Source organism: Mytilus californianus, unplaced genomic scaffold (assembly GCF_021869535.1).
Source record: "Mytilus californianus isolate M0D057914Y unplaced genomic scaffold, xbMytCali1.0.p SCAF_11, whole genome shotgun sequence".
Lineage (NCBI taxonomy): Eukaryota > Metazoa > Mollusca > Bivalvia > Mytilida > Mytilidae > Mytilus > Mytilus californianus.
This window is the reverse complement of record NW_026262593.1, coordinates 68,865,348-68,879,975: the sequence shown is the minus strand read 5'-3', so window position 1 is coordinate 68,879,975 and position 14,628 is coordinate 68,865,348. Positions and strand designations below refer to the sequence as shown.

Sequence of the window (14,628 nt, the reverse complement as noted above, 5' to 3'; positions counted from 1 at the left end):
GTGTCTGATGACCACGCCTGCCAACCAACATGGCCGACATGGCTAAAAATAGAACATAGGGGGAAAATGCATGTTTTATACGACCGCAAAAAAAATTGCGGTCGTATATTGGTATGACGGCGTCGTCGTCATCCGAAGACACATTGGTTTTTCGCACTCTAACTTTAGTCTAAGTGAATGGATCTCTATGAAATTTTACCATAAGGTTCAATACCACAAAAGGAAGGTTGGGATTGATTTTGGGGGGTAACTGCCTCAATTGTTATGGTACCAACAGTTAAGGAATTAGGGGCCAAAAATAAGCATTTTTGTAACTTCCATTTATAACTTGTGTGTTAGTGTATTGATCTCTCTGACATTGTACCACAAATTTCCATATCACAAAGGGAATGCTGGGATTGAGTTTTGGGGTAATTGCCCAAATCGTTAAGGAATAAGGGGGCAAAAAGGGGCCAAAAATGAGCATTTTTCTAGTTTCCAGACAATAACTTGTGTTCAAGTGTATGAATCTCTCTGAAATTGTACTGCAAGGTATCATACCACAACGGGAAGGCTGGTATTGATTTTGGGGGTAATTGCTTCTAAATTTTAGGAATTAGTGGCCAAAAAAGGGGCAAAAAACAAGCATGTTTCTAGTTTCAGGACAATAACTTGTGTGTAAGTGTATGGATCTTTATGAAATTGTACTACAAGGTTCCACATCACAAAAGGAAAGCTGGGTTTGAGTTTGGGGGTAATTGCCGTAAACAATTAGGAATTTGGGGCCAAAAAGGGGTAAAAAAACAAGTATTTTTAGTTTCCAGACAATAACTTGTGTTCAAGTGTATGGATCTCTCTGAAATTGTACTGCAGGTATCATACCACAAAGGGAAGGCTGGGATTGATTTTGGGGGTAATTGCCTCAAAATTTTAGGAATTAGGGGCCATAAAGGGGCAAAAAAACAAGCATTTTTCTAGTTTCAGGACAAAACTTGTGTGTAAGTGTATGGATCTTTATGAAATTGTTCTGCAAGGTTCCATATCACAAAGGGAAAGCTGGGTTTGATTTTGGGGGTAATTGTTCTAAACGTTTAGGAATAAGGGGCCAAAAAGGGGCAAAAAAAAAAGCATTTTTCTAGTTTCCAGACAATAACTTGTGTTCAAGTGTATGGGTCTCTCTGAAATTGTACTGCAAGGTACCATACCACAAAGGGAAGACTGGGATTGAGTTTGGGGATGATGAATCATAAGGGGGTTCACAAAATTGGGGTGGGGGTATTTTTTTCTTTTCCATTTTAAATTGGTTATTTCTGATTTATATATAAAAGCAAATAATAATGATATGGTTTGAATAGGTAATAAAAAAAATTTTAAGTTCTAAGACCACATTCATTCTGTGTCAGAAACCTGTGCTGTGTCAAATATTTAATCACAATCCAAATTCAGTGCTGTATCAAGCTTGAATGTTGTGTCCATACTTGCCCCAACTGTTCAGGATTTGACCTCTGCGGTCGTATCAAGCTGCGCCCAGCGGAGCATTTTATTGAGTTTTAGGCAAAAACTATAGAAAATAGAGAAAAACTGTGAACAGGATAAGTTATTATATATATAAGTTAGACAAAAAAGAGATTTTAGTCATTTATAATATTCTGGTCTACACTGTTGGAGAGTATACATTGATGGAGATGTATAGTTGGTGAAAGACTGGCTTTTTAGGGCCTCTAGTTTTATTATACCCCATGTAACAAAGTTATGTAGGCTATAATGTTTTTGACCCGTCAGTCAGTCCATCCATCTGTCCTGTTCTTGTCATCACAACTCCTCTGAAACCACAACAGGATTTCATGAAACTTTGTAGATGATCAGGACATAATATGTAGATGTGCATGTCAACAGGTAATTATGATTCAATTTTTATACAACCGCAAATCGTAAAATAGAAATCTATGAAATTTAAACACAAGGTTTATAACCACAAAAGGAAGGTTGGGATTGATTTTGGGGGTTATGGTCTTAACAGTTTAGGAATTAGGGGCCAAAAAATGGGCCTAAATAAGCATTTTTCTAATTTTCAGACAATAACTTGTGGAACGGTGTATGGATCTCTCTGAAATTGTGCAACAAGTTTCCATACCACAAAGGGATGGTAAGGATTAGCTTTGGGGGGTAATGGCTCAAACCGTTTAGGAATTAGGGGCAAAAAAGGGGGGAAAAACAATGGTTTCCTTGTTAATGGACACTCACTTTTAAGTACAATGTTAAATTTGGATTACCTCCCTTACACTGCTTTACAATTATGTATTATCTTGACGTGATTAGCTGTCAATTTATTTTTAGAAGTTACTAATAAAAATGCTGATTAAAGATATATTATTTTTAGACATGATTATGTATGTCATTTTCTATTTTAAGACTTTTATGATGTATTTAAATGGGCCACGGTAATTATGGTTGCAAACTTCATTGGAAATTTGAATTGAGATAATGACCATATCTTGAGGGAAAGAATTTTTTTTTGGAAAAAGGGGAGGGGGTGGAGAGGTGAAAAAAAAATTGGAGGGGGGGGGGGGTAAAAATTGGGGTGAATTTTTTTTTGGGGGGGGGTCAATTTGCAACAGCATAGTATATTGCACAAAAGCAAAATAAAAAAGGGGGGGGGTTAAATTTTTTTTTTGGGGGGGGGGGGGGGGAATTCGCAACAGCATAGTGAATTGCACAAAAGCAAAAAATTGAATATAAATTCAAATCATATAACCAATTCTAAGTGCTTTGACTACAGTTATTCTGTGTCAGAAACCTATCATGTGTCAAACATTTAATTTCAATCCAAATTCCGACCTTTATCAAGCTCGAATATTGTGTCCATTTTGCCCCAACTGTTCAGGGTTGGACCTCTGCGGTCGTATCCAGCTGCGCTCGGCGAAGCAATTTATTTTTTACTAGCAAAATCATTCATTTAAATATTGCATATTATCTACTATAGCATATATGACTTACGTTACTATAAATAGAAGATACAAAATTATTTCAGATGTCCTGCATAATATTTGTACATAGCCAGTTTTCTAGCAAACTTTGCACACATGGTTCATTTACAGTCTCCTTTACAGTTAATGGTTGATACCTCCACTTACCTTCACTGTTAACCAACATTTATTCTTAATTTAGTGACAAAACATAAAGTTTCTACAGATGGACATTTTTTTATCAATATCATCATTGTATAAAATAAAAGCTTAACAAAATATTCAGCAAGAAATATATTTGAATATGTTGAATTATATTTCTCAGCAATGTATCAAGTGATAGTCTTGTATGAAATTATTTAATGATTATGGTGCAAGTGCTGATAGTATACCCTTACTCTAAAAGTGGGGGTTATATTGCATTAAAAGTGTCCAACCTTTAGTCCAACAAATATTTTCATCACACTTTTCTCATGAACGACAGGACAGATAAACTTCCTATTTGATCAGCAGTTTTTACAGTTGATTCCTGGAGGTTGGTGGATTTCTAAGGGTTATGACTATGGAAATTATTGTTTACATGATGTTTGTAGTTTACAAGGAGTTTTTACAGTCAATTGGTAAGGGGACGACAGGACAACTTCCCAAATCTTTTAATAATACAATGTATAAATATTAATGTACTTGAAATGTCTGAAAATGGGTTTCATTTAACTTGAGGTATATTGTCTCAGGAACATTTACCTCTCTTTTATTACAGGGCTGAAACTTCATTAAGGCAAACACCTCATGTAGGAAATTTAAAAAACAAAAGCTTGTCTTCATATCAAAATTGTTTTCACAGCGAGTGTCTTGCAAGAAGCAAGTTCTGTTCACCCTCTGACGTAGCCCCTGTTTTTCGGGATCCATGTTTCTCATTTATTTTTAGTTTTCAGTGTTATTTGTCTATTGTTTGTTGTTTTGTGTTTATCTGTTCCCGGGTTTGTCTTTTGTTCATTGATTGTCCTTCTTTATTCTCTTAGTGTTGCATTCCATTTGTTATTTAGTAATTTTGTTTTAAACTTGAGTTTTATTTTATATAAGGACTTTTTATCTAATTTTACAAACTTCTTTAAATTGTATTAAATTAGGAACTACATCAAGTTGTAATTGAAATGTGCTATAAAAAAATTACCTGACATAGTTATATCAATGATAATTAGCCCCCTCTTAACTTAATTTGAAAAAAAAAAAAAATAATAATTGACAGGTATGAAAGATTTTCTGCAAGCCAAAACACCACTAAAAAAAACAGCAGCCACATACTTAACTATGTGAATTACATTTTTTTGCTTTATCCTGCATATTGGTTTTTTGATGTTGTCCCTAAAAACTAAACGTCTTACACTGAATCTATATATTTTGCTTTGAGACCAAAATAATTGTCGAAAACATAATCAAAACAGAACTTGTGTTTCAGATTAAGAAAGGGTCTGGGAAACGCGCAGATTGCATGATTTTGCATCACTTTTCTATAGCTTCTTTGGGCCTTAAGCGGCCCCCAAACCCTTCGCCAATATTTTTTTCGCCTCGCTCCGCAAATATGTTTGCCCTTACTTTTAAAAGAGGCTAGTTACAGCCAAGCTTTAATTCCTTGTACATATGCAATATATGCAGTTTGGAATACAAAAGATTCACTTCCAGCATGTCCATAGGAGGAAGATTAATTCTGATTTAATGGTACATAATGACCTGACCATAAATAATCAGTCCCTTGTTTTAATGAAAATGAAAAATCATGCTTCAACAGTGCAGAAAATAAATAATCTGTCCTTTTAGTCCACAAAAAAATAAACGATCCAAACCCCCCCCCCACGAATATCAAATGGTCGTCCCCTAAAGGTTAATGGTTAATGGTTAACCATGAGTTCGACAGTTAATTAGTGAAGGTTGGTGGTTAACTGTGAGCTTGACAGTTAATTGGTGAAGGTTAATGGTTAACCATATGTTTGACAGTTAATTGGTGAAGGTTAATGGTAAAACCATTAGTTTGACAGTTAATTGTGAAACTTGATGGTTAACCAAGAGTATTGACAGTTCATTATGACGGTTGATAGTTTACAAGGATTTTTGACAGTTCATTGGTAAATGCTGACGATTTACCAGGAATTTTACCATAAGGTTCCATACCACAAAGGGAAGGTTGGGATTGACTTTGGGGGTTATGGCCCAAACCGTTCAGGAATAAGGGGCAAAAAGGGGGGGGGGGGCAAATACTTAAGTATAAGTCAATGGATCTCTATGAAATTGTACCACAAGGTTCCATACCACACACAGAAGGTTGGGGTCGATTTTGTGGATTGTGGCTTTAATCGTTAAGAAACTAGAGGCCAAATAAGGGCCAAAAACAAGACTTTTCTAATACTGGCTAAGCTGGTTCTAACAAAAATTATTTCTGATCTATATAAAGAAACAACAAATACTGATATAGTAGGAGATACACACCAAACAGGGTGTGTAAATTTTTATATTTAGTTTGTTAACAGATTTACTAAGTATTGCGCAACAGCAAAGTATTGCACAACAGCAAGAAATCTTCAATTGAAAATAAATACATATCTTTTAACCAATTTCAATGAGGATTAATTTATAGTCTTGAATTGTTTGAGGTATTTACCATGTATTACTATATTGGATATTTGGACATTTTTAAATAGGTCTACACTGAGGTCCAAAATTAGACTTTGTTTGATTTCATCAAAAACTTAATTTTTGTGGTTATGGCCCTTATTTGGCCTCTAGTTTCTTAACGATTAAAGCCACAATCCACAAAATCGACCCCATATATATGCTGAATATGGATATTGGACCATTAAGTAGATTAAATGTCCCATTTCAAATTTTTAAGTTATCTGACCACATTTATTCTGTGTCAGAAATCTATAATGTGTCAAATGTTTAATCACTATCCAAATTCAGAGCTGTGTCAAGCTTGAATATGGTTTCCATACTTGCCCCAGCTGTTCAGAGTTTGACCTCTGCGGTCGTATCCAGCTGCGCCAGGCGGACCGCATGTTTTTTAGAACTAATGTGACTGTATAGTAATGTGTACATGAACATGGTAGTTGATCTAATCAATTATATAAAATTTGTATTGAACGTTTGATAAAATTGATGAAAACTTACATGCATGGTGCCAAAGGCAAAAACAGGTAAAGTAACCGCTCGACTCCGTCAGTCCGTCCGTCCGTTTTCCAAAGGACCTTTGGTAGGAAACTTTTGTTTAAGTTTTCTTGGTTTCAATTAAAGGGAATCCCGGTATTGGTCTTGTTTAAGACAAACACTGTTCAATATCTTATCTTATCTCAACTTTTGCGAAGCTATCATAAATAAGTAAGTATACACGTAAAATTACCGCGTACCTTCAAATGTTCCCTAGAACTTACTTAAAAAGAATTAACATGATATCATCTTATACTGTATCGTTCGTTCCATCAAATGTGTCAAGTTCGTTCTCTCCGACAAATAGAGGTAGTCCCATAACAACCGTAAGTATTATGTTTTTAACTAGATATCATTGAGATGGGAGATGGGAAACCGCTGTGAATAATGTGTGGTAAAAATTTGTATCTTTATCATTGGACATGGGGTTGTCAAATGAAACCAAAGTTTTTGACCTTGACCTTTGACCTAGGAAGTTGTACATAAATTATGACACATCCTCTGGTGTTGGTTTATATACATATCAAGAATAAACTTTGAAATCATAACGGTTCTCAAGATATAGAGCGGACACGATCTTTACCATAGGACATGGGGTTGTCAACTAAAACCAAAGTTTTTGACCTTGACCTTTGCCCTAGGAAGTTGTACATACATTATGACACACCCTCTGGTGTTGGTTAATATACATATCAAGTATAAACTTTGAAATCATAACGGTTCTCAAGATATAGAGCGGACACGATCTCTACCATAGGACATGGGGTTGTCAACTAAAACCAAAGTGTTTGACCTTGACCTTTGACCTAGGAAGTTGTACATACATTGTGACACACCCTCTGGTGTTTGTTAATATACATGTCAAGTATAAACTTTGAAATCATAACGGTTCTCTAGATATAGAGCGGACACGATTTGTTACGGACGGACAGACGGACAGACGGACGGACAGACTGATCACTATAGGGCGTCCGCCATTCGGCGGGGCCCTAATAATACCGAATCATTTACCTTCAACTTGTTTGTCATCGGCTATCGATAACAATGATTTTACGCTCACTCAGTCTGTCAGAGGCCTTCCAGTGGGGATTTAAATAATCACTTGTGTCACATTTCGATACATAAAATTAAACTTTCAACAAAATTTAAAAGGAATTTGTTTTAAACATTCTTTTGATCATCACACCCAACAGTTTCACTTGAAATAACAATAAATGTCCAAAGCCGGTCTCACTAATTAGCGGGTTGCACTAATGACAGGACGATTGCCCGGATAGTGACAGGACGATTGACCGGATGAGATATTTTAAAATTTAATAGTCAGAACTTTTTTGTTATTCGTTAGATTTTTTTAGTATTTGTAGACCTTAGAGATATTAAACTATATTTTATGAAAATCAAACAAAAAAAGTGAAAAAAATATTTTTGAGCAAATAAAGTTGACCGGACGGATTTCACACTCGCCGATGTACGCTATACATATATTCAACTGGTCGACAACAAGTGTTAATATCTCTTTTGTTTTACAATATTTATCCATGAAATTAAGGAATCTGTGAGATTAATAAATATATTATACGAAATTATAAACTTTATAGTAAAAAAAAATGTTTTTCTGCAAAAACAGTTGACCGGACGGTATTCACATTCGCCGTTGTACGCATTGATTATATTGAACTGATCGACAGAAAGTGTTAATATTTTTTTTGTTTTACAATATTTTTTTCATGAAACTAAGAAATCTGGGAGATTAATAAATATATGATACTATGATATGAAAATATAAACTTTATAGTAAAAAAAAATGTTTTTCTGCAAAAAAAAGTTGACAGGACGGATTTCACATTCGCCGATGTACACGTTGATTATATTGAACTGATCGACACAAGTGTTAATATCTCTTCTTTTTTTACAATATTTTTAATAAATATATCCCACGGCCAACGGGTACATACACCGTTTCATCTCCCTCATAATGCACAAGTATTAAGCTTTTGTTACTTTGGAAACTATATGCAGTTTTCTTAAACTGTAAAGAACCAACTGGTCCTTTTCTACCGTTTGTATTGTCTGTTGTTCCTGGTAATCGGATTTTGTAAAAATGTTTTTTAAGAACATCATTACCAATGGTGACTGATTTTGTACCATTATTTATCCACAGATACAACATTTTCCAAAAGACCAAAATAGTGAAAAAGTATATTTTAACAAAACGCATTTGACTAGCAGGTCGAACAGCGGATGTTCTTAAACCCTGCTGACTGCCATTGGCGATTGCCAAATAAACGGATCACCAGATTATCAATATATATTTGAAAAATGTCTTCAAAAAGACATGCTATTAAAGCAATATATAGTAGCACTATAATTTGTGCGATCTGAACTGACTGAACAATTGAGTAGTTATTACTAGGTTATTACTAGGTGAGTTTAGAATATAGCAAAATACTCTCGACCAATGAAATTGTAGAATTGGATGCCTCTTAATTGTGAAGAATGAATGTAAATCATGTTCTTAGTAAGGGATTATCCTATTATTTTGGTCTATTTACAGTTCAAAGCAAAGAGTTTCTATAAATGAGTTACAACTGCCCCGAAGCACATTTATCAGATTGAAAGGTTTTATCACACAGTGATTGAAACTGACTAAAAGTTGAATTGTGAAACAAACAAAAATCTCAAAATAAGTTGAAGTTTACTGGTGCAGTAAAATTGGTACCGTGAACTTTATTATGAAAATATTAATAACTTCAAATTACTATATAAAATTAAACATTACCAAAGCAATGCAAAAAAAAAAAGAAAAAAAATCTTTCAGATAAAAAATAACATAAATCTTTAGCTTTCCAAAACTTTGATTACTTGATCAGCGGTTGGGGAGAATAGTTATTTCCAATACAATTATTCCGATAAAAAAACAGGAATTAAATTTTAAACATATTAAAGGGCATTATTTTTGAGCATTTCCCTGACATAATGAAACAGTATTTGATGTAAAAAACCTGACCAAATTATTGGCTGTGAAATAAAATTTAGTTGTAACTCTAATGTATTAATTGATTTAAACTGCAAATAAAACAGGATAATTCCTCACTAAAATATTACATGATTTACATTCATACTCACAATCAGGAAACATACAATTCCTACCCTTTCTTTCTACTGTTGTGTCACCTAATATCTATAACGCATTTTTTTATTTAAATATTTCCCAAATGATAAGAAAGTCCTCACAGCACTAAAACTTATCCATAAATGACATGCGGAAAAAGGAAGTCATGCATCAATTATAAACATTGCACTGACAATGAAACTAATTCTTGAATAGATCATTTGAGCCTTGAGCACTTTACAATATTCTAAGTTTGTAAGAGAATGATAATCCCTTACTTCATGATAAGTACTCGCTAACGCTCGTACTTATTCATGAAGAAAGGGATTATCATTCTCTTACATATACTAAAAGTTAATCTGCAATCTTGAACTTTATCAAATTTCTTCTTTGATTGGATTCTAATTGCCAACTGATTATATAAGTACTTCTAGTGAACTCACTCAGGTCAACATTTTGGGCTCAAAGTTTTTACTATAAAGTATATATTTTCGTATAATATATTTATTAATCTCACAGATTCCTTAATTTCATGGACATATATTGTAAAATAAAAGAGATATTAACACTTGTGTCGATCAGTTCAATATATTTAAAGCATATATCGGCGAATGTTAATTCCGTCCGGTTAATTTTTTTTTAAAGAAAAACATTTTTTTTACTATGAAGTTTATATTTTCGTATAAAATATTTATAAATCTCCAAGATTCCTTTATTTCTTGGACAGATATGGTAAAATAAAAGAGATATTAACACTTGTGTCGATCAGTTCAATATATTTAAAGCATATATCGGCGAATGTGAAATCCGTCCGATCAACTTTATTTGCTTAAAAATATTTTCATAAAATATAGTTTAATATCTCCAAGGTCTACAAATATTAAAAAAATCTACCAAATAACAAAAAAATTCTGACTATTTATATCTCATCCGGTCAATCGTCCTGTCACTATCCTGGCAATCGTCCTGTCATTAGTGTAACCCCTAATTAGCGACAAGAAGAATTTTAGCGACAAGAAGCGTCAAGAAGAAAAATATTAGCGACAAGAAGAAAATAATAGCAAGAAGAATGTTTTTTTTTACTATTAAAACAATAGGTTTATAGAAAACAAAATCATCTGATTATATCAAGGATCCATAAAAAAAAACCAAAATCATCTGATTATATAGCAAGGATCCATAAAAAATCTAAACATTCATGTATATATACATACCTTTTATTTTTTTTTTTATTAATAATGTAAACATTTGAACCTTTTATCCTGTTAAGACAGAAAAAAATGTGTCATGCATTTATATATATGTATTGCCCTTATGAGTCTGAAATAAAAATCTTATAATTTGGTTACAACCTTAACTTTGATACACCAACCATGCCAACTCTACATGAATATTGATTCCTTCATCTATATATTATGTTGTAAACTGAAGGTATATTATCTTTAAATATCCCTAACTAAGTTAATACTCTTGTTTCGAGCATTTAAAAAAAAGACAATTCAATGTGTGTTTCAAAAATTATTTATTTGGAATAATTGATAATAAGATTGTTTACGCTAAATTTGTTTTCTTGTCACTAAATTATACTTCTTGTCGCTAAATTATTCTTCTTGTAGCAAATTTGTTTCTTCTTGTCGGTTCTTTACGCTTCTTGTCACTTCTTGTCGCTTCTTGACGCTTCTTGTCGCTAATTAGTGAGACCCTCCAAAGCTAATATCATTAAATTATAGAAAATTATATTAAATGTAAAACATGTCGATTTTTATTTTGTACTATAAATGTAAAAACAAATGAAGAAAAGGTATAAACGAAGATTAATTCTTTTTTCGGCAATGTGTTAAAAGTTGTGTTGTATGTCATGCAGTTATAAACAATTGCAAACACATAGTAGTCCATCATGCATTGCAACTCATTCAGTGGATTGGTCGGTCAATTGCCCAGAAAAATGCTTTATTTGTAAACAAACACTGACACATGTATTGGCGGAAGCATTAGAATGCTTAATATTGCAGATCCGTTTAAGGAAATCAGATACAGATCCAGTATTTCGAAAAGGAAAAGGGGTGGGGGTTGGGGTCAAAATAGACAACGTTAGGAATTTGTGAAGGAAATTTTCTTATAGCATTGGATAAAATATTATATAATTGGGAACTTTTGTTATATGATAAAAGTTCTTTGGAACAAATATTATGGGGAACTTATATTCTGTCACAGACCAACTAATTTGCCGAATTCTAGCTTTCCAGTAAGTAAATTTATTCAACAATTAATTATATTTAGATATTTAATTTGAAATAGTATAAAGTAAATGCAAATTGTATTAAGCTAGGTCCAAATACATGCAGCTTTTTACTGTCCTATATTTTGCAAGTACGAAAAAGACCGTACAAAAATATATTTTTTTTCATTTGTTTTTTTTAAGTGCACCATTTAAGTTATCATTCATTCGTTCTAAAAATGAATACTTTTAGACAAGACAAAAGTTAAAAGATACGAAGAGCCAGTACAAATTTTAGAAAGCGACAATTGTAAAATCGCTTTTAAGTTCGAAAAGGTTATTGTTTACACATTCATTACTACTTTTGAAGCTAGTGAAATTTTATTTTAATGTTTAAAGAACGTGCGTTATGATAGATAATTTGATTATCGATTGTCGTTGAAGAATGTCAAAATATTCAATGTTAATCAATACGTCTGTAGTATTTTTTTCGAGTTACGTAGTACTTGTTTTCAGGCGTTGAGAAACCTTTGGTGACCCCGTACGTTTAAATGTCCCTTGTGCATGTAAACAACGTATTAAGTAGGCGTAACAGACAAACGGTTACCTTAATTGGAGAATTGAGCGCGCCAACGAATGGTCTCGTCTACACTGTTATGAATTTGATTCTAATCATTGTACAATTCGTTGACAAAAAGTCAGAAATTCATTTCTTTTTAAGGTATACATGTAAGTGATGGCAGCAGCAACGCTTTTTCTGTGTTTTACTGTAAATTTGCACCAGTAAGCTTTGGCGAAATACTTTGACCATGAAATTATCAGTCACCCTAAGCAAAAATTGAAATATATTATCCAGCGTATATAGACACTGAGGGAATGGTTGGGGTATTTATAATAAGAAACAAGCAGAGAAATCGAGCATATCAAGCCCACAAAGTATATTATAAGCCATTACAGATCGTTCCAATGTTTCCAGACGCCCTAACCGTAATAAGATATCTCACAATAGACTGATCGTTGGTCACCGACAGAAAACTTTATGATTGTATAGCCAGACTATTCGCTGGGTATTAGATGAAGATTCAAGTCGGTAGAAAGTTTAACAATTTAATAAACTATCCAACAAGAATATAAACGATGTTACAATATTTAGTCCGGTGTTTACGGTTCGAGAACCTTTCCAAAACTGAATATTAATTATTTTTAAGAAGTATATAAAACAGAATAATAAAGAAATATATGTAACTACGGATTAAGCAAATATTGTCCATTGTTTAGATAATCTGCTAAAACTGTCTTTGACACGTAGATACGAAGTCCATTATCGGATTAGTAGAAACATACATTTTTAACCAAATAATAATTGTGTGGGAATATTTGAGCTAATAATGACAATTAAAAGATATAATAATTAAAGTCAGAAAGATGATAGTCCAAATAATTAACATGCTTTTCATCCGGTCATATTTGCCCCTCTCGTCCAGAATCACGGCCACGGGATTTAAATTTTCATAACTAAAATCTTCTCCCACGGTATTGATTGTTACGCCTGTTTTGATGATTATTTCCTGATAATTTTTGCGTGTTGTTTCTTAATTGTTCTAGTTCATATTTTGCGTCCGGTTGTCTGTGAAAATTACACATTCTGGCGGAATGTCAAAAACTTCTGCACTTAAAGCAAAATGACGTTTTTGCTATACATTGTCTAAAATGAAATTGATTGTTCACGGTCTTTCCACAAAACGTACATAGGTAGTTGTCCATATGTTGAAAATTTCTTGTCTGAAAGGTAGTTCCATGATCACACATCTGGTATCTCCAGTCTCGGCCAACATTTCTGGTTCTCCGCGTATCCATTTTTACAGAGGATGACCTTGAGGTCACTCCGATGTATTGCTATCGCCTAAATTTCCATTATGCAAATTAGTTTTGGGATTTCAACCGATCTATAAAAATTATAGATCCGCGGTCATTACAAGGGAAAAATGTGCATTTTTATACCTGCGATTCCGTTCTCCGTTCGTACGATGTTTCATCAAAAAATGGAATCATTTCAGTTGTTGATTTAGTACTGAAAATTTGACTGAATTATCTCCTTATTAAATACGGTTTTATATGTTTAATAGGTGTTTAAGAAAGAGGTCAGGTGCTCATGTTCATTCATCAAATTATCGTTCATTCATGAATTTATCGTAAAATCAAAATCACTACACAGGTCACACAGGTTGTATACGTAGTGTCAAAAGATTACCTGTATAGTATCTAAAAATAGACAAACTTAACTGACTCCCCTTACTGTAGTGTGTGATAACATTTTGTGAGGGAATTCGATGTTTGCTATACCACTGTTCATTTCAACGCACTTTATGACGATACCACTTTATCAATATGAATGAAATTTTTTGCAGTGTTTTAAGAAATAATTTTACTTTAAAATCGCGTATCATTTGTGAACTATTAAATGTTTTACAAGGACGAATTTTCTGTATAAAGTCAATAATTGTGTGAACTTTTGAAGCCCAAACTTTTTATAGCCTTAAATACGCTAATGAAAGATCCGAAAACTATACCCATACAGAACGACATGTTTTTGAAATTGTAGCAAAACTTTTGGTTGACAAATTTTAATTCGTTATTGCATAAATATCTATTACTCATTATGATGTGGACTTGACATTGTTATTGAATCTTATGCAATTTGATTGGATTAAGTTATTATTAGATTACCTTCAAACTGTTCATGCTTTTTCGTACGAGTATATTGATTAAATCAGCGCGTGCATGAATGTGTACAGAAAATTAAATGACCTGCAAACTGGACACTGGACCAGTCCATATTACGTTTTATCAATGAATAGATTTTTTTTTTATTTCCCAAATTACAGGGCCCATAAAGGGCATAAAATCAGATACAATTGATATACATAATTGGTAACAACAACAATAATAGCGGCATATAAATAGATATTTAGTATATAAGCATTGGTCAGAATCAGATGAACGAAACTTAAGGTATGAAAGGTAACAATTGCCACTTTTTATCTTTTCACATAATTTTCCACATACACATTAGATAAATTATTTTTGATAGCCTATTGCGGAGAAAAAAGAGAAAGTTTACTGTATTAACGTTCTATTCCATTAAATACGCC

The 14,628-nt window shown here is 33.0% G+C and overlaps 1 protein-coding gene across 8 annotated transcripts in view; it reads left to right on the top strand.

Annotated features, from left to right (window-relative positions):
- Positions 1 to 14,628, top strand: part of LOC127720580 (microtubule-associated protein futsch-like) — a 338,813-nt gene that overhangs the window by 264,416 nt on the left and 59,769 nt on the right. The window contains exon 26 of one of the 8 annotated variants that reach the window (XM_052227199.1): positions 853 to 1,013. The exons of the other annotated variants lie outside the window; for them this stretch is intronic. The gene's annotated coding sequence lies outside the window, so the exon portion shown is untranslated. The remainder of the gene's footprint in view (positions 1 to 852; positions 1,014 to 14,628) is intronic. 8 annotated transcript variants of the gene reach the window in all.